At 34.1% G+C, this 26,119-nt stretch overlaps 1 long non-coding RNA gene across 1 annotated transcript; it reads left to right on the top strand.

Moving 5' to 3' along the window:
- Positions 1-5,769: 5,769 nt before the first annotated feature.
- Positions 5,770-7,413, top strand: LOC131626483 (uncharacterized). The gene is made up of 4 exons (XR_009291154.1): positions 5,770-5,863; positions 6,721-6,786; positions 6,886-6,960; positions 7,337-7,413. It is a non-coding gene; the product is annotated as an uncharacterized LOC131626483 (long non-coding RNA).
- The last annotated feature ends 18,706 nt before the right edge of the window (positions 7,414-26,119 follow it).

Here is a 26,119-nt window from a genome sequence, read left to right as displayed (position 1 = left end):
ACTTCACCTTTCTCACTGAGCTTGTTTCTGAAGACCCATTTTGTACCAATTATATTGAATCCATCTGGTCTAGGAACAAGATCCCAAACATCATTCCTTGTAAACTGATTCAGTTCTTCTTGCATAGCAATTATCTAGTCTGGATCTTCTAGAGCATGATCAACAGAAGTTGGCTCGATCAAAGATACAAGACCTAATTGACAGTCTGCATTGTTCTTAAGGAATGCTCTTGTTCTGATTGGATCATCCTTCTTTCCAAGAATGACATCTTCTGAATGACCAGAGATGAGTCTGGATGATCTTCTGACAGATGGTTCTTCAGAAATACTTAGATCCTCCAGAGAAGCTGATACGTGATCTTCAGATTCTTTGCTTCTGAGAAGCTCTGCTTCTGATGCATTGCTTCTTGGCTCAACAACTTCTGATATGTCAATATCATAACCTGCAAAATTATCAACCTGCTTTGGTTTTTCAGAACCAAGCTTATCATCAAACCTGATATTGATTGATTCTTCCACAATCAATGTTTCAGTATTGTATACTCTGTAGCCTTTCGAGCGTTCAGAATATCCAAGAAGGAAACATTTTTGAGCTTTGGAATCAAACTTACCAAGATGATCTTTAGTGTTCAGAATAAAACATACACATCCAAAAGGATGGAAATATGAAATGTTGGGCTTTTTATTCTTCCACAATTCATAGGGAGTCTTATTTAGAATAGGTCTGATAGAGATTCTATTCTGAATATAGCATGCAGTGTTTATTGCTTCTGCCCAGAAATGCTTAGCCATATTGGTTTCATTGATCATGGTTCTGGCCATTTCTTGCAGAGTCCTATTCTTTCGTTCTACAACCCCATTTTGCTGTGGAGTTCTAGGACAAGAGAAATCATGGGCAATACCATTTTCTTTGAAGAACTCTTCAAAGGATCTGTTCTCAAATTCACCACCATGATCACTTCTGACCTTTATGATTTTACACTCCTTTTCAGATTGAATCTGAATGCAGAAATCAAAGAACACTGAATGAGTCTCATCCTTGTGTTTCAAGAATTTTACCCACGCCCAGCGACTATAATCATCTACGATGACTAATCCATATTTCTTTCCTCTGACAGATGCTGTTTTGACTGGTCCAAACAGATCAATGTGCAAGAGTTCTAATGGCCTTGAGGTAGAAACAACATTCTTAGACTTGAATGCAGGTTTGGAGAACTTGCCCTTCTGACATGCTTCACAAAGAGCATCTGATTTGAATTTCAGATTAGGGAGTCCTCTGACAAGATTCAGTTTGTTAATCTGAGAGATCTTTCTCAAACTAGCATGACCTAATCTCCTGTGCCAGACCCACTGTTCTTCAGAAACAGACATAAGACAAGTCACCTTCTGACTCATAAGATCTTGCAGATCTGTCTTATAAATGTTATTCTTCCTCTTGCCTGTAAATAGGATTGAGCCATCCTTCTGATTTACAGCCTTGCAAGACTTTTGATTAAAGATTATATCATAACCATTGTCACTTAATTGACTGATAGATAAGAGGTTATGAGTTAATCCTTCTACAAGAAGTACATTAGAAATGGAAGGAGAGTTACCAGACTTTATAGTTCCAGAGCCAATTATCTTGCCCTTCTGATCTCCTCCAAACTTGACTTCTCCTCCAGACTTAAGCACCAGGTCTTGGAACATAGACCTTCTTCCTGTCATGTGTCGCGAGCATCCAGAGTCCAGGTACCATGACATGTTGTGCTTTGTCCTTCTTGCAGCCAAGGATATCTGCAATAGGAATAATCTTATCCTTAGGTACCCACATTTTCTTGGGTCCTTTCTTGTTAGATTTTCTCAAGTTCTGATTGAACTTGGGTTTGACATTATAAGCAATAGGAGGAACAGCATGATAATTTTTAATATGAGTTTCATGATATTTCCTAGGTTGTGTCACATGCTTCTTGGTGTGTGTTATGTGAAAACTTTGTGCATGTGAAGTGTGCCTAATATCATGAGAGTGGCCATACTTGAACTGATCATACAATGGCTTGTATGTGAGTTTCATTTCATCAACAGGTTCAAGTTTGTATGGGGTTTCACCCTCATAACCAATGCCAACTCTTTTGTTTCCAGACACGGCATATATCATAGAAGCTAGCTGACTTCTGCCAATACTTCTAGATAAGAACTTCCTGAAACTTAAATCATATTCTTTCAGAATATGGTTTAGACTAGGAGTGGATTTTTCTGAATCAGAAGGAGATCCAACATTATTGGATAATTTTAAAAGTTTTTCTTTTAATTCAGAATTCTCCAACTCAAGCTTCTTTGTTTCAAATTCAAATTGCTTTTTCAGCTTTTTGTATTTGAGACTAATCTGAGACTTGAGTTCCAGAAGTTCAGTTAGACCGGAAACTAACTCATCTCTAGTAAGTTCAGAAAATACCTCTTCAGAATCTGATTCTGATGTAGATTCTGATCCGTCATCTTCTGTCGCCATCAGCGCACAGTTGGCCTGCTCATCTTCTGAATCATCTTCTGACTCATCCCAGGTTGCCATAAGACCTTTCTTCTTATGAAACTTCTTCTTGGGATTCTCCTTCTGAAGATTTGGACATTCAATCCTGAAGTGTCCTGGTTCATTGCATTCATAGCACATGACCTTCTTCTTGTCAGATCTTCTGTCGTCAGAAGATTCTCCACGTTCAAACTTCTTTGAACTTCTGAAGCCTCTGAACTTCCTTTGCTTGGTCTTCCAGAGTTGATTTAGTCTTCTGGAGATCAAGGACAGTTCATCTTCTTCTTCAGATTCTGATTCTTCAGGATCTTCTTCTCTAGCCTGAAAAGCGTTAGTGCATTTCTTGATATTTGATTTTAATGCAATAGACTTACCTTTCTTTTGAGGCTCATTTGCGTCCAGCTCTATTTCATGACTCCTCAAGGCACTGATAAGCTCTTCCAGAGAAACTTCATTCAGATTCTTTGCAATCTTGAATGCAGTCACCATAGGACCCCATCTTCTGGGTAAGCTTCTGATGATCTTCTTCACATGATCAGCCTTGGTGTATCCTTTGTCAAGAACTCTCAATCCAGCAGTCAGAGTTTGAAATCTCGAAAACATCTTTTCAATGTCTTCATCATCCTCCATCTTGAAGGCTTCATACTTCTGGATTAAGGCAAGAGCTTTTGTCTCCTTGACTTGAGCATTTCCTTCATGAGTCATTTTCAAGGACTCATATATATCATAGGCTGTTTCCCTGTTTGATATTTTCTCATACTCAACATGAGAAATAGCATTCAGCAAAACAGTTCTGCATTTATGATGATTCCTGAAATGCTTCTTTTGATCATCATTCATTTCTTGCCTTGTCAGCTTTACGCCTCTGGCATTTACCGGATGTTTGTAACCATCCATCAGAAGATCCCATAGATCACCATCTAGACCAAGAAAGTAACTTTCCAGTTTATCTTTCCAGTATTCAAAGTTTTCACCCTCAAATACCGGCGGTCTTGTATAACCATTGTTACCGTTGTATTGCTCAGCAGAGCCAGATGTAGATGCAGGTGGATTTGTCGGAGTTTCACCAGCCATCTTTTAAATGAAGCGTTTTTCTCTTCCTGAATCTTTTCTAAACACGGTTAAGTGCTTGCACCTTAGAACCGGCGCTCTGATGCCAATTGAAGGATAGAAAAACACTTAGAAAGGGGGGGATTGAATAAGTGTGACTTTAAATCTTGGACGATAAAAATAAATTGCACAATTATTTTTATCCTGGTTCGCTGTTAACGAAGCTACTCCAGTCCACCCCCGCAGAGATGATTTACCTCAACCTGAGGATTTAATCCACTAATCGCACGGATTACAATGGTTTTCCACTTAGTCCACGACTAAGTCTTCCAGAGTATACAGATCACAACTTGATCACTCCAGGAACACTGCTTAGACAACTTCTAAGACTTTTCTAGAGTCTACTGATCAACCTGATCACTCTAGGCTTAGTTCACTCCTAAGACTTCCCTAGAGTATTCTGATCAACACGATCACTCTAGTTACAAACTGCTCAGCCAACTGCTAAGACTTCCTAGAGTATACTGATCACACGATCACTCTAGTTCCTTACAACTTAATGTAATCTATTCAAGAGTTTACAAATGCTTCTTAAAAGCTATAATCACAAACTGTGATATTTCTCTTATCGTTTAAGCTTAATCTCACTAAGATATTACAACAGCAATGTAGTGAGCTTTGATGAAGATGAAGATTCTGAGTTTAGATTTGAACAGCGTTTCAGCAAGTTTGATATAAGTTGTTTTGATGCAGAATCGTTAACCTTGCTTCTCATCAGAACTTCATATTTATAGGCGTTGAGAAGATGACCGTTGAGTGCATTTAATGCTTTGCGTGTTCCGTACAGCATTGCATTTAATGTTATACGCTTTTGTCAACTACCTCGAGCCTTGTTCACGCTGTGTCTACTGACGTTGCCTTTAGTAGCTTTAACGTTCCTTTTGTCAGTCAGCGTAGTCTGCCACCTGTACTTCCTTCTGATCTGATGTTTGTGAATACGACGTTTCAATATCATCAGAGTCAAACAGCTTGGTGCATAGCATCTTCTGATCTTCTGATCTTGAAGTGCTTCTGTTGCGTGATACCATCTTCTGATCTTCAGTGCTTCTGATCTCATGTTCTTCTGATGCTTCCATAGACCCATGTTCTGATTCTGCTTCGACCATCTTCTGATGTCTTGCCAGACCATGTTCTGATGTTGCATGCTGAACCATTTGAGACACAACTTCTGAGCGCTGAATTATGCGTACTCTTTATATATATTTCCTGAAAGGGAAATTGCATTGGATTAGAGTACCATATTATCTTAAGCAAAATTCATATTATTGTTATCATCAAAACTAAGATAATTGATAAGAACAAATCTTGTTCTAACATAACCTTCCTTGGCTGAGGAGATGACCCCTTTGAGATGATGTTTTGACAACTGATATGACATCATCTCAAACACATGGATTTGACTGTGGTTTTAGAGGTATCATCCATAGCTATCCATGTTCATCTCCTTGTAGGTGATTCAGGAGTTTACTAATAGCTGATCACTTCTTTCTGATTAGACACACACACACACAGTTATGCAGCATCTTGCATGACACACACACCTTGAACATGTCTGCAGTTTCTTTTTCTTCCAAAATGTTCCATTAAGTGTAGATATCACATAAGTGGATCTGAACTGGAGAGGAGAACTTCCCTTCATCATCATACCCATTTGAACACCAATACATTATCCCTCCTAGAATATAAGAGGAGACTTATCTCATAGACATACTCACTTGAACCATCCATTTACAGACATAAAGAACCAGACATCTATATTGGATGACTCAGAACATAAGACAATCAGTGTTCATGACTCTAAATAGGACTCAATTACTTGGACTATTCATAGAGATAACATACCTCTATACTGGATGACTTATAATAGAAAACCTATTCAACATCTTTGCAAAAACAACGGCAAGGAAGGACCTCAGACTTAACATTGTTTAAACACTACCCTTATTCCCTACAAGGAAGGACCTCTTGCCTTTTAGTAGTTTCAGTTTATTTTTTAAAATCTATGAAGCAGTGAGGCAAACACGGACAGGAAAATGACATTGACACATCTACACCAGAAATAGTTTGAGAAAATTGAATGATGGAATGTTACCACATCTGTCGGTGTTGTTCACCCAACACCCCTTCAATTTGGTGCCTAAATAATTTTAAGTTCAGTTAATGAACTAATTTATTGATTTTTCAGTTTATTGAAGAGGCTCGCTCTCCATTTGTGAAGAAGTACAAGACCATCATACATCCGGGCGAGGTATAAATATCACTTTGACATTCTTTGACATTCTTAAATTTTGATGCATTTGAACCATATTTAGAGATGAATGAATAATATCTTTCTTTATTAATCTGCCCTGGATTTGTTATGGATATTTAAGCAAGGTTTTTGTTCATTTGTAGATGCCTTTAACTGGTTTATATCAGTGTTGTTAAAAATTGGGTATAGTTGTGCTATACCGTTAATATTATTGGAATTTTGGGTAGCCGATATGATATGTCAACTCCGTTATTTGCAGTATAGTGGCGTGCGTTTTGAATTTTGATAGATTGGTTATTGCGGTACGTAATGAATATCGGAGTTGTGGGTTATATATTGGTAGGCAAACTTTTTAAAACATTATAATAAAATTACAAAATCAGAAGTGGCAAACACCTGAAGCAGTGAGTCGGTTAGTGGGCATTATTTATAATACATAAAAGAAATAAAACCTCACTATCTTTACCTAGGTAAAGACACAACTCACTGCCTAAAGAAAAGAAGGTAACCGTCCTGCCTCCATCATCAAGTAACCACTTTGTTCTTCACTTCGTTCCTTCACCTCCTTCATGCAGCAATGTATGTAACAATGCATCATGTTTAATTGGTTGTTTGAAATCTTGAAATTTTGAGTTTTATGTTAGTTACTTTTTTAATCTATGTATATGCAACTTTTATTTGTGTGCAACATGCTTTAATATTATATACACTTATTTATATTTCAACTGCTTTGTAGCTTCCGCTATGTGATCCGCTATTAATAACAATGCTGTTTTTGCTTGATTTGAACATCTTTATGCTGGTGATATGGGTACTGTTGTTTGCTGATCTGATCTTTATGTTTTGAGTTGTAGGTGAACAGAATTAGGGAATTGCCGCAAAATTCTAAGATAGTGGCTACTCACACAGACAGTCCTGATGTAAGAATTTTACAGTTTTCCTTGCTTTTGTATTTATTCTTCGGAACTGGCATGTTTCCTGGCTATTTTGTTCCTTATTTGTGTCTCTTCAAATACCAGGTTCTCATTTGGGATGTTGAAAGTCAACCTAACCGTCACGCTGTCCTTGGAGCTACAAACTCTCGTCCAGATTTGGTATGCCTATTTGATTAGGCTGTGTGCACTAAACATTCGTCCATCTAGAAAAGTACAGACCAATTTGTAACACAGAATCAAAATCACATAATGAAGCTGATGCATGTTCCTTTTGTTTATGAGAAATTTGTTTGTTTCCCTAAAAAATAGGATTTATGAAGTGTGAATAGGTCAGATCATGCTGCAGTTTCGGTACATTGATTTATTGAATTAGCTTTTCAGTTATTGAGGGTGATTTTACTGAACTGAAGAGCTGGGTATTGCATCTTTAGTTCCCCCGAAGTATCCTACTTAGCAAAAATTTTATTCTAATGTTAATTTTTATTATTTGTGAGGTTGATACTTCTTGGTATATTCACTGAGCTTTTTTCGGCAGATATTGACAGGGCACCAAGACAATGCTGAGTTTGCTCTTGCAATGTGCCAAACTGAGCCTTATGTCCTTTCAGGAGGTTGGAAAACTTTTTTTCGTTCCCTTTAACCATTTAGGATTTTAAACCCCTGTAATCATTGTTATGGTTACTTGTTGCTCTGCATCTGAAATATATGAGTTGCATTGCAGGAAAAGATAAAACAGTGGTGTTGTGGAGTATTGAAGACCATGTAACATCGGCCGCCACAGACAAGTCTGGTTGATCTATTATCAAGCCGAACTCTAAATCTGGGGAAGGCAATGACAAAACTGTTGATAGCCCTTCTGTCGGGCCAAGAGGTATCTACTCTGGGCACAATGATACTGTTGAAGATGTAGCCTTTTGCCCTTCTAGGTAACTTGTTTACTATGTAGTTTCATATTTATGTGATTTTCCTTATTATTGAAGTAGATATTCTCATTTTACTATTTACTGTACTATTATGAACTAAGGGTGAAATTTAGACGACATGCTATTCTTTCCTTTTCTTCAACTCCCTAGTATCCTTTATCAATGAGCTAGCTACTCCTTTTTCAAGTATATCTTGTAAGGGGAGAGCAGAACAAAATTATCCATGTTTTTGTATTCTATTTGAGAAACCTAGACTATTGCACTATAATAGCAACATGGGAAATATCTTTACTTTATGAGATTCATATCCTTCTGACATCAATATGTTAATGGTGAAGTGCGCAAGAGTTCTGTAGTGTTGGAGATGATTCTTGTCTCATTTTATGGGATGCACGTGTTGGCTCTAGTCCTGTTGTTAAGGTATATGATTTATAGTTCAATCATGTACTTAAATTTGTTTTCCAATATTGTTATTTCATAGAACTAAACAGCCTGTCCAAAGCCCAGAAAAAAAGAGAGGGTTATTTTAGAATGTTGGCAGTCATCTAACATAACATTTAGTTGTATTTTTTTGGCAGTGGTACTAGCAATGCAATAATGGTACTGTTAGGTCGTTTCCAGTTGGCAACATGCTGCATGGCTTGAGTATAATGTCAAGTAAGAGTAGTTGCATTGAAACCCATGTGTAGCGAAAGGAGAATGGGTTTTCACAATGTTGTGATTATGAATGAGTATAGATAAAGGTAAACCATGTGTAGCGAGAAAAGAGAACGGGTTCTCATGTTGTGAATGAGTGTGGATAAAGAATGTAATTTCTGAGTGTAAAATCAACACCAGTTCTTGGAAATACCTTTTAGTAAGAATATTTTGTTCATGGATAAAGTGCTAAAGTGGGTCCCTGCTTTGTTTCACTTACGTGGTGCTGATTTTGACACTTACTAAAACAATTGGTTTGTGATTGAGAGAGACCTGAAAAACTGAAGGCTAAAGGGCTTAACCACTAAAACAGATTCAACTTTAGTTATGCTGTCATTGGACTTTATTTTTTTAGGACACCTTCTAATGCAAAAGGACTTCGATTGTAATTGTTGTTGTTTTGATATAAGTATGGATTTTAAGGCATGCTTTTTGGTAAGGTACAAGCTTTGTACTTCAAGAATCTATTTAAATTTGTTTTTATTTTGATGCCAGTACACATTTTGAAGCATTAGGTGAACTCAATTTTCAAGATTATTAAAAAAATCATTGGTATATGTGTGTGCAACATTGGGGTTTTATCAACTGGGAATATATGCACATTTATCTTTAGCTATTTAGCTATTTACATACACAACTCCCTTTCTTTCTGTGTACCATAATAACATAATATGTCATTGTATTAGTTTATTATTTATTTGTCATTATTTCCCTTCTCTGATGTGAACTTGGTGGCAGGTTGAAAAAGCTCACAATGCTGATCTTCACTGCGTTGACTGGAATCCCCATGATGATAATCTAATTCTTACTGGGTATGTTTTCCTGTTCTATGTCTAATTATCATTATCCACTTTTTGTTTTGTTCAGTTCAACTAATGTTATATTATTTTGAGCAAGATGGGGAACGATCTTGTTAGACCCACATATCTTAGGAGGATAGGCACCATTGAAAATACCCGCTCTAAAGTGGTTAGACCCACATACATATATATATATATATATATATATATATATATATATATATATATATATATATATATATATATATATATATATATAAGGAGGGATATATTTACTCCAAGAGTAAGTGTTGAACACTTACTCCAAATCTTAACCATTGATTTTCATTAATCTAACGGTTTTAATTGATCATTTAATCTAGTTATTTTTGGAAATATTTTTTTATATAAAACTTTAATTAAAACCGTTGGATTAATGATAATAAAGGGTTATGATTTGGAGTAAGTGTTTAACACTTACTCTTGGAGTCAATATAACCCTCCTATATATATATATATATATATATATATATATATATATATATATATATATATATATATATATATATATATATATATATATATATATATATATATATGCTATAAAATAATATCCCATCAATCTAATTATAATTGTTATAAAATTTTATAACAGTTTGTTTTTATATTTGTCATGAATATTTATATATTAAATTTTGTTGTAACAAGTTATTTAATTTTATGTGTTACATTGGATAATTTGTGATGTATTTTGAATAGTAAAAATTAAGTTAATGTATTATTTTATATTTTAATTGTAACTTATATGAATTATTTAGAAATCGTAATGATGGTCTTAAATAAACACAAGCTAATACTCCCATAACTATGGCCAAGAGTCAGACTCTCGCCACTACCGCCACAACAATCACCCATGTTGGCTTAGACTTATGAGTGCTCTGGTTGGGGTTGTTTGTCATTGGAAAAGCATCTTTGCAGCGATGCAAAAGCAAAATGATCTAATGAAATAAAGTAAAATGGATCGTTAGTACCAAGGTTTTAGGTTTGACATAATTTTGCTAAAGCATGATTTACAACAAAGATGTCATGGAAGATGCTCTAACATGTTGTAGGTTTAGGGTTTAGGGTTTAGGGTTTAGGGTTTGAAGAAAGATGTTCTGACATATGTTGTGACATTCTGTACCAGAACAAATAAGGCTGTTTTAAATCTTAACAGATTTAATTTGATTCAGTGATATTTCTTTTGGATATATCCCAATAATTTTCGCAGGTCAAGAAGATTTAATCTGGAACAAATTTATATCTCCAGTTGTATACAAGTTGCCAAAATTAGATGATGAGATAATTTAGGAAACTTGATATTTTGTTCCAAGATTTAAGGAGATTGATCTGCACAATTGGTGCATCACTCAGCCTGTGGATCAAGAAATATCTGGATGCAGATTTCGAAGCCCATGGATGCAGAGGTGTATTTAAAGAGAAGACCTAACCTAATGTAATGAGAACTTTCATAATTGTAAAATTAGAGGAAGTCTTGAGTTAGGTTTGAGAGTATCTTGTGTAGTTTGTAAGTCACCCATGTATCTTTTGATACTATGCGATAGACTGATTACTACTTAACAGTTTGTCAAGTTATTGTTCTCACTCTTGAAGCTTTTAAGCAAAAGAGTTTGAGTTTTGTATTTGATGTGTAATAATCTAAATTGAGTTATTTTTGATACAATAACTTGAATCGGAACTATTAGATATCACTGAGGTGATTTAGGAAGTGAGAAGGTGATTTCTCATATCTAGATGTTGATTTCTAGGTTGAAGTTGCACAGAATAGTGATTAAGCGAGAACTTGTAAACTAAGACTGTTTAGGCTTTGAATTAATACCGTCACAGTGGATTTCTTTCTAGGCTTGGTAGCCCTCAGAGTAGGTGATGTTGCACCGAACTGAGTTAACAATTATCTGTATTATTTATCATCATGCAATTCTTAATTCAGTATCAATTTCATTATGATATGTTTGGTCTGTTTCCAGATGTTGTAACATCTGTCTTGATATTACGTGTTATTGATATGTTTGTGTTAGCATGTTTTGTAAGTGCCAGAATTTCAATTGGCATCAGAGCAGACACCCTGGTATATTGGGTGAGCTTCAGGGAGATATTTTTCCGGTACTAGTGTTTTGGAAAGCTAAAGTGATAACATTATGAAAATAATGGCCAGCAGAATTTTGAAGTTTGACAGGTTAGAAGAATCTTGGTGTTAAGAATACAGAAAGGAAGAATCTGAGAATTTTGAAGTTTGACAGGTTAGAAGAATCCTGGTGTTAAGAATACAGAAGGGAAGAATCTGAGACTTTTTATCACTTGTATTGTGCCCAAAGATACTTGGGAATTTCTCAAGTCCACTCATAAAGGTACATCTAAGTGTGTTTAGAAGAAAAAAGTTCAGATATGAGACTAATCAAGAATAAGTACTATGGTCTCTAATCAAGACGCTTGACATGAATGTGACGAGCTATTGAAGAAGAATAAGAGTATTCTTTTTGTTTCCAAATCTATAGGAGCTTGTGATGTGGTATATAATGAAAGGCTTCTTACTGCTATTACGTTCCTTGGAAGGCAATCCAACCAGTGTTTGAGGAAAATGAACTGAATGTCTAGACAAATGTCCAAAACATCTGTTCTGACATTGATAAGTCTATGATTCTCAAGATAAAACTGGAGGTAAATCCAATTAATGTCAAATATTCAATAATATGACTGTGAAGAACTTGGATTCTTTGTGGAGCAGAATGCCCTACCTATCTCAAGAGCTACTATACGATTTTTCTGTTTCTTGGCTTAAATGAAGGACATGTTCCTGATTTTATATCTGCCAAGGATATTAGTGGTTTGACTAAAAGATGGATTTCTAATGTAGTCTTATGTATTGAAGAATTATCTCATGATGAGCTGTTTGTTTATTCAAGATATATGTGCTTCAAGAACAAAAGGGGTTGTCAACCATGAAGGGAATAGGAGGCGACTATTTCTCATCTTATGTCTTAAGATAAGGAAGGTTGTTTACCATCTATTACTTGCAGATTAAGGTGATTCTATATGATGATCAAGTCTTTGAGGATAGCTGAGATAAGTTAGAGGAAATTCCTAAAAAAGGGAGGTGTTTAGAAGCCTAGAAAGGATTGAGTTTTCAAGCTATTATTAGCAAAGAGAAAACTCAAGTGATAAAAGGCTGTTTTCATGAAAAAGGCAAGATGAGTCAAGGATGTCAGTCTAAATGTGTCAATATTGTGCTAGACATTAAGTTACTTAAGATATAAGCATATACTTGCACTGAAGATATTTCTTCTGTGATAAGTTAATCTTAACTGGTTATTTTAATTGTTTTTCCTTGACTTCTATAAGGTCAAAATTAGTATTGGTTAACCAAGCACAGGTTAAAACTCAGGGAAGTAATAATTGCCTAATTTCTCATACCTATCTTATATCTTCGACTAAGACAATTGGTATTTTGACTCCGACTGCTCCAGACACTTGACTGCAGTAAAAGTGTTACTGGTGGTTTGTTTAGTTTCATTCTATCGACTGTTACTCTTGTTGGTGATACTAAAAAAGAAATTAAGGGCATTGGATAGCTGAAGATTACAGAGGGAGTATCTAAGTTTTAGTAATGATCTTCTTACTAAAGGACTGATAACTATTTTGGTAAACACAAGTCAGTTGTGTGATCAAGGTCTAAAAGTATATGTCATCAAGAAAGAATGTTTTTGTCTCTAATGAGATGTATGGAGTTCTTATGAGGATTTGAAAACAATTTCTATTTATGGACTCCATAAGTACTTAATTGCTTATTCTATTACTTGGTGTTCAAGGAAGATGAAGTCAAGATGTCACACCAGAAGGTGCAACATCAGACAATTACAAAAGCTGTAGAATATGTTATGTGGATTTGACTAGTCTAATGCAAGGTGAGTATCTTGGTGGATAGAAACATGTATATTCCTTTTTCTTTTGTGGTCTACAACATAAGAAAATTTATTATTTGAAAAGTCTTCAAAAGTTCTTATCTTCTCCTTGAAAGAGAACAAGTTATGCTTCTGAGTGATTCTACTAAGAGAAGTACCTTTAGTAATCTTCAACTAGATGTTGAAACATCATCTCAGTAAGTGGTTACTCCAGAAATTATGAAAAGACTAGCAGGCACTGAGTAATAAAGCTCTCAAGTAAACAAAATTTTGTCAAAAAGGGAGTTCATTATTTGGAGTTTACTTTAGTCTGGAATCATCAGTAGTTTCAGAGATGAAATAACTAATGATGGTGAATATTGAAGTAAAAGCCTTTGGTCAAGTATTATGAAGATTATATGAAAGGAGAATGTTCTGGTTGAGAAACAATCTTGTCTCTTGGATAAGAATTTACGTTATCTTGGTCTATCTTTAAAGATAACTACATTGCTAAAGGAAGATGTAGTTTCTATTGGGTTGATTATTAAAAATGTACAATGTCAAACTGAATGTCATGAAATTGTTGTGTGACAAGCTGCTACAATCAAGGTACTCAAGGATTTAGCTTTGTTTACAGAAACAAGTCTTTGGTTCAAGTCACCTTTGTGTCATAAGTCTTGCTACAAGAAAATATTGACACTCCTAAGATTGGTATGTCTGAGAAGCTACAGGAAGTATTTTCATCATAACTTGAGGTGCAAGTTACATTGAGAACATGAGGGGTAATTTTAGAATTGCAATGCTAAATAATTATAGTATTAACTATTTAGTCGGTTTGCCAACTATATGCCTTCATCTTTTGATATGTGCAATCTATTAAAAAGCATTTCCAATGGCATGGAGAATGTCATTTTAAATGTTATAACATTTTCCAACAATCAAAGCTTAGAAATAGAGAAAAACTGATAAGAAACGTGTCTCTCTGCTATGGTGAGTGATGTATTGTTACTAAGAATGATTTTATCTTCTTCCAAAACTTCTCTCATTGACTGGATTGTCGTTACAAGCATGATTTCAATACAATCTAGGTAACTTTCCTTGTATTTAAAGGCGTTACATCCTCACCATCCTCACAAAATGTGTTTCAACAATGAGTAAATTTTCCAAAGATACTGGTGCTAAGAAGGTTCATCTGCTGAAATCCAAGAAGTATAAGGGCAGTGATCCAAAGAAGGCTGGGTTCAACATTGCAACAAATGTTGTACATCTACTGGAGCATCTAGGACAGGGAAAACATCTGATACAATGACGAAATCCATTAAGAAGAATCAGGTTCATCTACATGATTCAAATTCAGATGCTGATGAAGACTGGGTTAAGTTCATTGACTCAGGAGGGTGATTTTGGATAGTTGTTATATGCTATCTGTTTACAAAAAAATAAAAAAGTTTTTGGTTCTTTCTTTTTTTCTTGTCTGTTTTTGTCTCTTTGGGTCAAGTACCTTTTTTTTTTTGTTTCCATTTCTTTTATTTTTGTCAATCCTGGTTGGGTGAGTACTATTCCTTCTGAGTCAGTTTGGTGCTATTAGTCTTGCATCTAGCTATTGAGCCAGTTTTAATTCTTTGTTTTTGTCTTGAATCAATTCTTGCTTCTTTTGATTCTTTTAATCTCTTATGTGTCAGTTTCTTTCTACTCAATTTTTGTCAATTTTTAGCTAAAAAGGGGGAGAAAAATGTCATTGCGGCTAGTATTGTTGCTTGCTGTATGAAACAATTTAAGGGGAACATGACTGTCTGCCATGTGAGTTTTGAGTCTGAGTTTGTTTCTACTTCTGCTTCCACTTCTGTTGTGGTTGTGTTTGCAGGATGTCATGTTGGATGTTCTAACATCCTGAGTTGTGTCTTGTGTCCTGAGTTATGAGCGTAGATGTGTGTTGTGCTATGAGGTATGTTGTGATGCTTCTGCTACTGGAAACTAGATAAGTGTGTGCATGATATCTTACCTAATATTTTGACATCTTACCTGATGTGAGACTTTTATTATCTTCTGCTGCATATGCCTATGATGTGTGAACTTGGGTAGTTCATTTTTTGGTTCTCCCTTTAAGGGGGAGTACTGGTTCTGTATGACAGTGGGAGTAATTGACCTCTTTGATTGTACAAGCTCCAAAAAGCTATTCTGATGTGATATCAGACCTAATGTCTGAACATCTGACTTCTAGAGAGCTTTGAAGAAGACTTTGAGTAACTGCTGTATCTTTGATACAATTTTTGTGCATTTTGGTCAATGGTTTTATTCCCCTGCCTTGTGGTTTTATTCCTCTCTCCAGATTGTTTGATCTTTGGTTGTTTTACGGTTTTACCTAAAATTTATCAAATGGTGAGATTGTTAGTACCATAATTTTAGCTTTGGCAAAATTTTACTAAAATATGGTTTACAATAAAGATGTTATGGAAGATATTCTAACACGCTGTTCAGGTTCATTAAAGAAGAATGTTATGACAAATGTTGTGATATTTTGTACCAGAACATGTATAAGTTGTTTTCAATCTTGACAGATTTGATTTGATTCTGTGATATTTCTTTTGGATATATCTCAGTAATTTTCGCAGGTCAAGATGATTTAATCTGGAACAAGTTTATATCTCTAACTATATACAAGTTGTCAAAATTGGATGATGAGACAATTTAGGAAACTTGATATTTTTGTTCAAATATTTAAGGAGATTTATCTGCATAATTGGTGCATCACTCAGCTTGTGGATCAAGAAATATCTGGACGCAAATTTCAAATACCATGGAATGTAGAGGTTTATTTAAAGAGAAGACCTAACTTAATGTAATGAGAACTTTCACAATTGTAAAACTAGGGGAGGTATTGAGTTATAGGTTTGAGTCTCTTGTGTAGTTTGTAAGTCACTCACGTATCTTTTGATACTATGTGGTTGGCTGAATGTTACTTGATAATTTGTCAAGTTATTGTTCTCACTCTTGGAGCTTTTAAGCAAAAGAGTTTGAGGTTTGTATTTGAAGTGTAATCTTTTAAATTGGGTTGTTCTTGATATATACAATCACTGGGGTTGAGACTGTTAGATATCATTGAGGTGATTTAGGAAGTGAGATGGTGATTTCTCATATCTAGATGTTGATTTCTAGGTGGAAATTGCACAAGATAGTGATTAAGTGAGAACTTGTAAACTTGGGCTGTTTAGGATTTGAATTAATACCGTCATAGTGGATTTACTTCATGGCTTGGTAGCCCCCCAGAGTAGGTGATGTTGCACCGAATTAGGTTAACAATGCTCTTTGTTATTCATCATTATGCAATTTTTAATTCAATATCAATTTCATTATGATATGCATGGTCTGTTTCCAGATGTTGTAACATCTGTCTTGACATTACGTGATGTTGAGATGGTTGTGTTAACATGTGTCATACCCCAAAATTTGTCCATACTTTTTTTCCTATTCAAAATTCAAATCAAGATACGAAGCTCCAAGACACACTCTCCTATACAAGGCTAAAAATGCTTCGTATGGACCAAAACTTTATAGGTCTTTTGTTGAGAACCAACAAAAAGTCATCTTTTGCAAAAAAGCTCATAGCTTGAACATATAAGATTCAATCGAGCTAAGATTGATGGAAGCATTTAGAGGATACATCGAGTTTTCCAAAAAGTCTTATGAATGGCACAAGGTGGACGATTTTTAAGAGATGCACAAAGGATACATTGAGCAATTTTGAGTTTTACACTAATGGGCCTAAGTTTGAATTTCTAAACATGATCATGAGTGCACTAGAAGCCCATAATCCCATGATTATTATTTTTATTTTATTATTATTTTTATTTTTTATATTGGATTTTGTTTATAAAAATTCAATTTAAAAATAAATAATTGGTGAAAATAATTAAAGATTTAATTGGGATTATGTTTCTATTAAAGATGGAGAAATTTATTCAAAGCCAATCAAGTGGGATTCATGGGATTGAGATTGAGTCAATAATGGAAATTTTCCATCAAAGATCTTTCGACAAAATCAAATATCAATTTGATTTATAGAAATTGGATTCAATTTTGTAAAACCTGATAAAAAGCATTATTTATACGTAACTAAGTCATTAGGGGAGAGGGAGGATTTTTCGAGTCGGCAGAGGAAAAAACGTGACGATTCAAGAATTCGCAGGGGAAGAATTCAGTCGATTCCAGTTATTCTAAGGATCCTATAAGCCTTTTCGGTACTCCCTGAAGCGAAATCAACCTTCACAAACGCCTGCAGCATCTCGCACCTTGTTCCCAGCCCTCACGGTTTGCAATTTTTTATTTAATCCGATTTCGCCAAATTACGCATCATACACGACTTTCGTTTACATGTTTAAGTTTACTTGACTGTTTGGAAGGTTTCTGGGTTGGTGATGTTAATTTTAAGTGCAGGATTAAAGAGATGCCATTGTTAGGGTCTTAGAACCTTCAATTGGGATCTCTCTTTTCAGGGAAAATTGACCGAAACCAAAGGCATCATGGGATTCGTGAGCCTGTTTACAGTTATTCTGGGTTGTTAATCGATGTTGTTCGATGATTGTTTGCTAGATTAATCCTTGCAGGGGCATGACCACGTTCCCGAAAGCGTTGCTGTTGTTTCAGCGAACCAGCGAAGAAGAAGGCAACGCGCGTTCTGTTTTTTTTAATTTAAAATATGGAGTTTTGATATAGTGCAATACGGGCATCTCCTTAACAGCAAGGTAAGTTGGCGCAGATGGCAACATAGTAGCGTGAGGAAGGCCAAGGGGTGTGGGTTCGATCCCCACACCACACACATATTAATTTTTCCATGTTTCTATAACAGATTCTGTGCAGCACGCTCACGTGTGTTTACACTGTGCCATCAACGCTAGCCCTCAGATCAATCTCCACGCCAGATCCAACGTGCAATAACGTGATGTCCACCATACTCCTTCAAGGCACCACCACACTGAATCAAAAGCTAAGAAAACTTTTTTTTTTTTTTTTTACATAACTTGCTTTCTTTTTTATTTTCTATATATATATATATATATATATATATATATATATATATATATATATATATATATATATATATATATATATATATATATATATTATTAATAACATGAAATAAAACCTTTTACATATCTTTTTCTTAAATTCCTTCAAATTTCTCTTTCACAAAAAATACATATATTAAAATAAAATATGTTTTTAATCATTTGTCTCTCTAAAATCGATTCAAAATTGTTTAAGGCATTTATTTAATTACTGATTTTTATTAATTGATTAAAATTATAGTAAAATCTCATAATCCAAATTTATCTTTTTCATCGATTTAATTAATTAGGTTGAAAAACTAATATTTAATTAAATCTAATTTTATTTAAGTTGTGCCCGAATCAGGGTTTGCGAGAATCAGTCATACGCTAAAAATAGTATTTTTGTGTGCTCTTTTCAGGGTTATTTTCAGAGACTCTCTGATTGCGCGCTTCGCCTCTTACGAAGCTAAGTCTCGATTTTATTATTTCGTTTAAATATTTGTTTGCCATATAAAACCATTATTAGGATTTGTCCTCTAAACTCAATGGACTCTTTTACACTCACATCTATTTTCTGCCTTTGCCTTGCCATTTTTCAGGGTTAACCCCGAGGTTTCCTCCGACTGCCAACCATATCAGATCAAATTCAAAGCTAAGTTCTAACCTTCCTTATTTAAATATTTTTGCCTGTTATTTTATTTGATTAGGGTTTAATTCCCGCTGTCAATGAACTCCTCCTACACTTACTTCTTCTTTTTATTCTTTTTGCCAATTCTTTAATGGTCAGGGTCAATGCTTAATGCTCAAGGCAAATCTTTGCCCATCAACCTTCATTAATCAAAAGCTAAGTGCTTTTTTTTCTATTTTAAATATTCGTTTATTTGATTTTATTTATTAAATTAGGGTTAACCCTAATTGACATTTGAACTGATAATGCACTCACCCTACAGTTGCTTCTTATTTTTCCCACCTTTCAGGGTTTGCCAAATGCCAAAGCTTCGAATAGTCGGTAACCCTAAACCTTGATCTCATTTAAATTATTACTTGTTCATACCTATTGCTCTATTTTATCCCGCTGGTTTCAATTCCCCTCTCCTCCGCTGGTTGCAATTTCCCTTCCCCATTATTGTTACTTTAATTGCTAATACTAGTTGTTGTGGTTAGTAATTTTAGGGAGTGCAACTCTGAATTGAATTAGAATCACCTCATTACAAGATAATATAATTGACTATAATCACGTGATTGCTGCACCCACGCACCCTTTTTGGTAACCTCTCTTGTTGCTTGTTGCCTGTTGCCTTATGTTTTTTGCAGAATAGCCATGTCCCTCGAATACGAGGATACCTCAGCAATGTTGCCCTCAGTCCATTCTCAAGGTCAAAGTCCCTAATGATGCTTCCTTTGATTCGCCAAATATGACCTCGTCCCTCGAAGTTGCCTATGAAGTGCTGAGGTATCCTCTGGCTGCCTAACGAAGATGGCTATTCTGATCCTTCCCTTTAGACTACCTGCCCTTCCATGGCATGGGACAGTTTTATGGAGAACGAACTCTCGATGACCCTCCAACCTCCAAATGAAAGGCTTCCTGCCCTCTTATGGCATGGATAGACCCTTTCACCCTGAAAGGCTAAAAGAACACTTCTACAAAAATTAAGGTAATTGCCCCTAATTGCCTTGCTCTGGCTAAAACTTTTTTCATATTCTTTCTCATAAACCTTCAAAATGGCTACGCTCATTTACGAGCTAAAGTCCTCATATTCACTTCTTCTACCTTTCTGAAACTTTTGGCTTCAAAACTAAAGAGCAAAGCAATTAAGAGCCCATGGAAAACCATGGATGCAAAGTGTGCCTTACACCTTCCCTTTGCATAATTACCCCCCGAACTCAGTTTTTTATTTTAAAGGTTTTTCCTGTTCTTTTAGCCTTTTTGATTAATTTGGATAGAATAAAATTCGGTGGCGACTCTTGCTTAACCGCGACATTTCAAATAAAGTCAGTTCACCGTATTACAACATGTTTTGTAATTTCCAGAATTTCACACATTTTCATAAATATATGTTATAAATTTTCTGAAGCTTGAGTTTAATAAAACGAAAGAAGAAGAAAACGAAGTTTAATTACCTGACGATGGAGGTGGGTGAGAAGCGAGAGATGAAACAACCAAAAGAATTGCAAATATTATGGAAAAACGATTTGCTTCCATGGTTGGAAAAAGATAAAAATGAAAAGAGATATTGATGAAATGAATTAGGAGTGATAGATGAAGAGATAGTAAGGTGAGTGATACTAAAATTTCCTAAGTAAATTTTATCCCGAGGAATATTTGTAACCAATCTTAACAACTATGTGTTGAATACCACATGTGAGATAGGGTTAAAAGAGAGAAATTAGTGCTAAATTTGCAAAGAGAATAATACTAATTTTGCAAGAGGTTAAAAGAGAGAAAATAATGCCAAATTTGCATGTCGGTTGGATTCAAATGTTCAACTAGTAATGCGTGTAGAGAATGTTAAATCAAACACATCTAGTTAAATAATATATCATGACACAAGAAATTATATCAAGGACTTCAAATCATGTCAGGACTAGATGTTATATTTTCTATACAATCAAATAGAAGAGAATACTAGATGTGTTGTTGGTGACTTATTTATAGTGTGCCATGGAATAACACTTTACATTATTGATATTCTACAATAATTGAAGTTATATAAAATACAAATATTTTGGTTGAATATTAAACCTTTTTCCATCTTTGTATTAACATACAAAATATTATTATATTTTTATTTTTTATTTTCATTCACATTTATTTCAAAACTCTAAAAATTTAAACAACCGTTAGTCTGTTTTAAAAGTTTACTTGCAGGATCGACTAGTGAATGCTAGAACATATTGCATAAATTTTTCTAAGTTTTGTACAAGTTTGTGCGAAAAGTAAAGGATTTCAACATGGGCGAAATCTTGGTACTAAGATAAGAGAAATAAAAGTAAACTTGCTGGAAATGTAAAGGACTTCGACTATGGTCGAAATTGTTACGACTCAAAATAAATGAAAACTGAAATGTATGGAAGGTAAATTTAAAGTAAAAGACTTTGCATTGAATAAAATTGGTGTTCGAATATATACATTGCACTCAAATTGACTCATTTCTCGCTTCGCTTGGGTACTTTGAGTATAATGAGTTTTTGTAGTAAATTCTACACCTCAAATCCTAACACTATAACTCCGGCTTTGGCTAATATGCATAAGGATTTCCTTATGGACCGTGCATAAGCCTACATAAGTCATAAGGATTTCCAGTATTGAGTATTGGATATTGAGTGCTGAGTATTGAGTATTGAGTAATAACAATTGATGTCTAGAATTTGATCCAAGGGTCCATAATAATCTATGCATGGTGCATAGATTTTTTATCTATGCACGGTAACTGCACCCCTATAACTCCTATTTATACAAAATGAAAAACTAATAGCTTGTAATGTTCTACTCCTAAGGAATCAACATGTCATTTCAGCATGTATTTCACATTCACTTCTTCTTCCACGTGTGTTTTATAATGCAGATAAAAATAAAAAACAGTTATTTACCTTTGCTGAAGGTCTCAACCGTCCTTGTCAAATTGTTCCTTTTGTTATTCTAAAACTTCTAAGTCCCAAGCACTACTCCAAACACAGGGACATCGATGTTTTCCTTTTTGAAATTTTCATATCGAAATGTCTCTAACATGCCTGTCAAAAAACACCTCCAAAACTATCCAAATTCCACTAAGTGTTTCTTCAATCTCTTTCTTGGTATCCTAAGATTTGAGGATGTCGAAAATCTCAGTTAACACCTAATTAGATTTGATTGTAAATGTGTAAAGTGTTTAGCTTCATATTTGCCATGGTATTTTTGTGGTGATATTGTAGTTATTTAATTAGGAAATGAAACACCCTGGATTTTAATCCAAACATTAGTTAAAAAGCTATATTTACTTAAAAAAAAATACTACAATTCATTTTTGATATAAAATTATAATTACAAGTTTGAAAAGATATGTAATTTAAATTAAAACAAATGAGATTGATAAAAACTCAATTTTCTTCCTGCAATCACGTGAAACATCACATCATTTTCACTTCACATATTCAAATCAAATTCATTGGTACCTAAAATATTGGTTGTAAGAAGTTAATTTTCCATCATCCGTATCAAATAAAACAAAACATACAATACAATATTATAAAACAAATCATATAAAACATAATAGCTGAAGATAAATTAAATTCGCAAAAATCATCATTTTACAATTATCTTTAGGTATGAACATGCATGCTCTTAGAACTACATGATCCAGATATAATCAACCCGCCACAAAGGCACCACACAGAACTCATCCCATATTAATGGGGGAAATAGTCCACCACTAAGGCAAACCGCCATAAAGGCAACCCATCACAAAGGAAAATAATGCATATGTCATGAAATGATGGTGCAAATGTAAATCCGACCACTTAAGAAAATCCCGCCACTTAGGAAATCATACAACCATATAGTATCACATCATCCAAAATATCATCTTAAAATTTATTTCACATGATCACCCATCTCCAAAATTAACTGATTCACATCACAACCACATATAATAATAACAATCACACACAAAAACAAAGATTCATCCATATCACATAATCATACCCAAAATACTATATGTAAAATTGGTATTTATATTATCGAATAACTATATTTCAATTTTATTTTCTCCTTAAAATAATTATGCATTATATCATTTTTTTTCTATAATATCTAACTATTATTTTCATTCTAATCAGTATGGGAAAGTGCCCCTACCTTAGACGTTTACCCATCCACATTAAAATAGAATAAAATTACCAATTTCAAAATTAGGTAAACGAAAAATAGCCTCCAAAACATAATTCAAACTTGATGAAAATATTACTTACGTTCACCTGATCGTTTTAGCATTAATTTTACGCAAATCAGAGTTACGGTGATGAAGATACACACAAAATAACGACATTAACCGAATTGAGAAAATGATAATTTGAACAAGGTAAAAGAAAGTCTGAAAAATAAAATAAATATTAATATTTAACGTAATAAATAATAAAAATAACGTACTTAAATTTGATTTATAGAGCAAATATTATTTATAATAGTATGTATGAATTAAATATTTATTTAATTTAGTAGTAATAATATAAATTTTAATCTTCTGTATTGAGTACAAAATTTTACATGATAAACATAAAAAATTAAACTTGATAAGAAGAAAAAAATAATACCTCCACGATAAAAAAGAACAATTATTGGAAGATATGACCTTAACTTGAAAGGCTTATCACCTTCAAAGACTTGACAACCATGAGAGTGTAAGGTAAAACAAGTGATCCAATAATATAGCCTCCATAATTTGAAATTCTAAAGTTTTCATATGGTGCGCGCACGCACACATAGAAATATATTACTTTGGTTGGATAAGTGGTTATAGTGAGAAGTTGTTATGCTTTTTGTAGTAGTGTAAACATTAATGTCCATTGTCACCGTCGACAAATCTATGGCCATTACAAGTGCTGCTAGTCTTGGTAAATACTTGAGAGGAAAATTATTGTAACTATTAAACCTATTATCTTAATTGCAAACACTACAACCACGATAGCAAAAACTATCAGCCATCTATGGAGAATGTATATTTCATGGTGTTTTTTGGGTTTGTCGGGTGTGGAATTTTTGTTGACACGCATTACAGGTAGAACATTTGAATCCAAACCCCATGCAAATTTATCATTATTCTCTCTCTTTTAACCTCTTTGAAAAATTATTTGCAAAATTAGTATTATTCTCTTTGCAAATTTAACCCTAATCTCTCTCTTTTAACCTCATATCACATGTGGTATTCAACACATAGTCCTTCAGATTGGTTACAAATATTTCTTGGAATAGAATTTATTCATGAAATTTTTGAATCACTCACTTCACTATCTCTTCATCTATCACTCCTAATTCATTCCATCACTATCTCTTTTCATTTTTCTCAGTTTCCAGCCATGGCAGCAAATCGTTTTCCCATAATATTGACAAAGCTTTTGGTTGTTTCAGATCTCGCTTCTCACCCATCTCCACCGTCACCGACAGGTAATTAAACTTCTTTTTCTTCTTATTTTGTTTTATTAAACTCAAACTTCAAAAAACTTATAACATATATTTATGAAAATGTGTTTTACTTTACTTCATTAGATCCTTTTGATTCTGCGCCGCTGCAAGATGCTTTCCCGGTGACTGGCAACCCCAACTGGAGCACTCAAAGGTCTACGCCAGCATGGGTGATTGTTGTGGCGGTAGTGGTAGGAGTAGTAGTTTTGGCCATATTTATGGAAGTATTAGCTTGTGTTTATTTAACACAATCATCGCCAGCGGAAACAATGCTTGGAGAGCGGATGTGACTATCACTCCTAATACTTACTTTTCATCACTATCTCTTTTCACTTTTCTCAGTTTCGAGCCATGGCAGTAAATCATTTTTACATAATATTGACAATGCTTTTGGTTGTTTCAGCTCTCGCTTCTCAGCCACCTCCACCGCCAGGTAATTAAACTTCGTTCTCTTTTTCAACCTCATCTCACATGTATAATTGAGATCACCTATATGTTAATACACACAAATCAATATTGTCCATTTCTCTCATTCTAAATATGTCACACATTTGCTGCAAACCTCTCTGATCTGTCAATACATTCTTAATATGCATTGTAAGTATGAAACATAACTATAGTTTATATATTACTTTAAAAGTTCTTATCATAAAAGTTAAAAGTATATAATGATTTAACTGTTGTAATTGATTTATAGAGCAAATATTATTTATAATATTATGTATGAATTAAATATTTATTTAATTTACTAGTAATAATATAAATTTTAATCTTATGTATTAAGTACAAAATTTTACATGATAAACATAAAAAATTAAACTTGATAAGAAGAAGAAAAAAGCAATACCTCCATGATCAAGAAGAACAATTATTAGAAGATATGACCTTAACCTGAACGGCTTATCACCTTCAAAGACTTGACAACCATGAGAGCGTTAAGATAAAACAAGTGATCCAATAATATAGCCTCCATAATTTGAAATTCTAAAATTTTCATATGGTGCGCGCACGCACACGTAGAAATATATTACTTTGGTTGAATAAGTGGTTATAGTAAGAAATTGTTACGAAATGTGCTTTTTGTAGTAGTGTAAACATTAATGTCCATTGCCACCGTCGACATAACTATGACCATTATAGGTGCTAGTCTGGTAAATGCTTAAACGAAAAACTATTGTAACTATTAAACCTTTTATCTTAATTTCAAGCACTACAACCACGATAGCAAAAACTATCAGCCATCTATGGAGTATGTATATTTCATGGTGTTTTTTGGATTTGCCGGATGTGGAATTTTTGGGTTTGCGGGTGGGGAAATATCTTCATTTGGATGGCGGGTCATATGAAACTATCTCTGGCCGGAGAGATAGAAAATTGATCGGATGGTGGGTAAACATATGGATTTATATTAATTTGTGGTGATTGTTCAATCCTTAGCAACACTATCTCTTTCCTATTTAGAGAAATTTTCAACGAATTGCCAAAGGATAATTCAATTAGAACCGACAGAATTACAATATTTTCTATGTGTCTGTTGGCATCACCCCTTTCCTAAGGTGAACCCATATTTATTAGTTGCCTATCATTATTGTCGGTAATTAACACTGCTGCAGCTCCAACTAATTGTATATGATATACCTTTAAGGCAAAAGAACACTCTACAAGTGTAAGTGTAAGTAACTTTGTCAATAAACTTGGATTCAAAAAATTATAATTTGAGAAGTATTTTATTAACTAAAAATATCGAAAGAAATCTTATGACGAAACGAGTATGAAA

This window comes from Vicia villosa, unplaced genomic scaffold, assembly GCF_029867415.1.
Source record: "Vicia villosa cultivar HV-30 ecotype Madison, WI unplaced genomic scaffold, Vvil1.0 ctg.000291F_1_1, whole genome shotgun sequence".
Classification (NCBI taxonomy): domain Eukaryota; kingdom Viridiplantae; phylum Streptophyta; class Magnoliopsida; order Fabales; family Fabaceae; genus Vicia; species Vicia villosa.
Note: the sequence above shows the minus strand (reverse complement) of the source record. Positions and strands in the feature narration are given on the sequence as shown.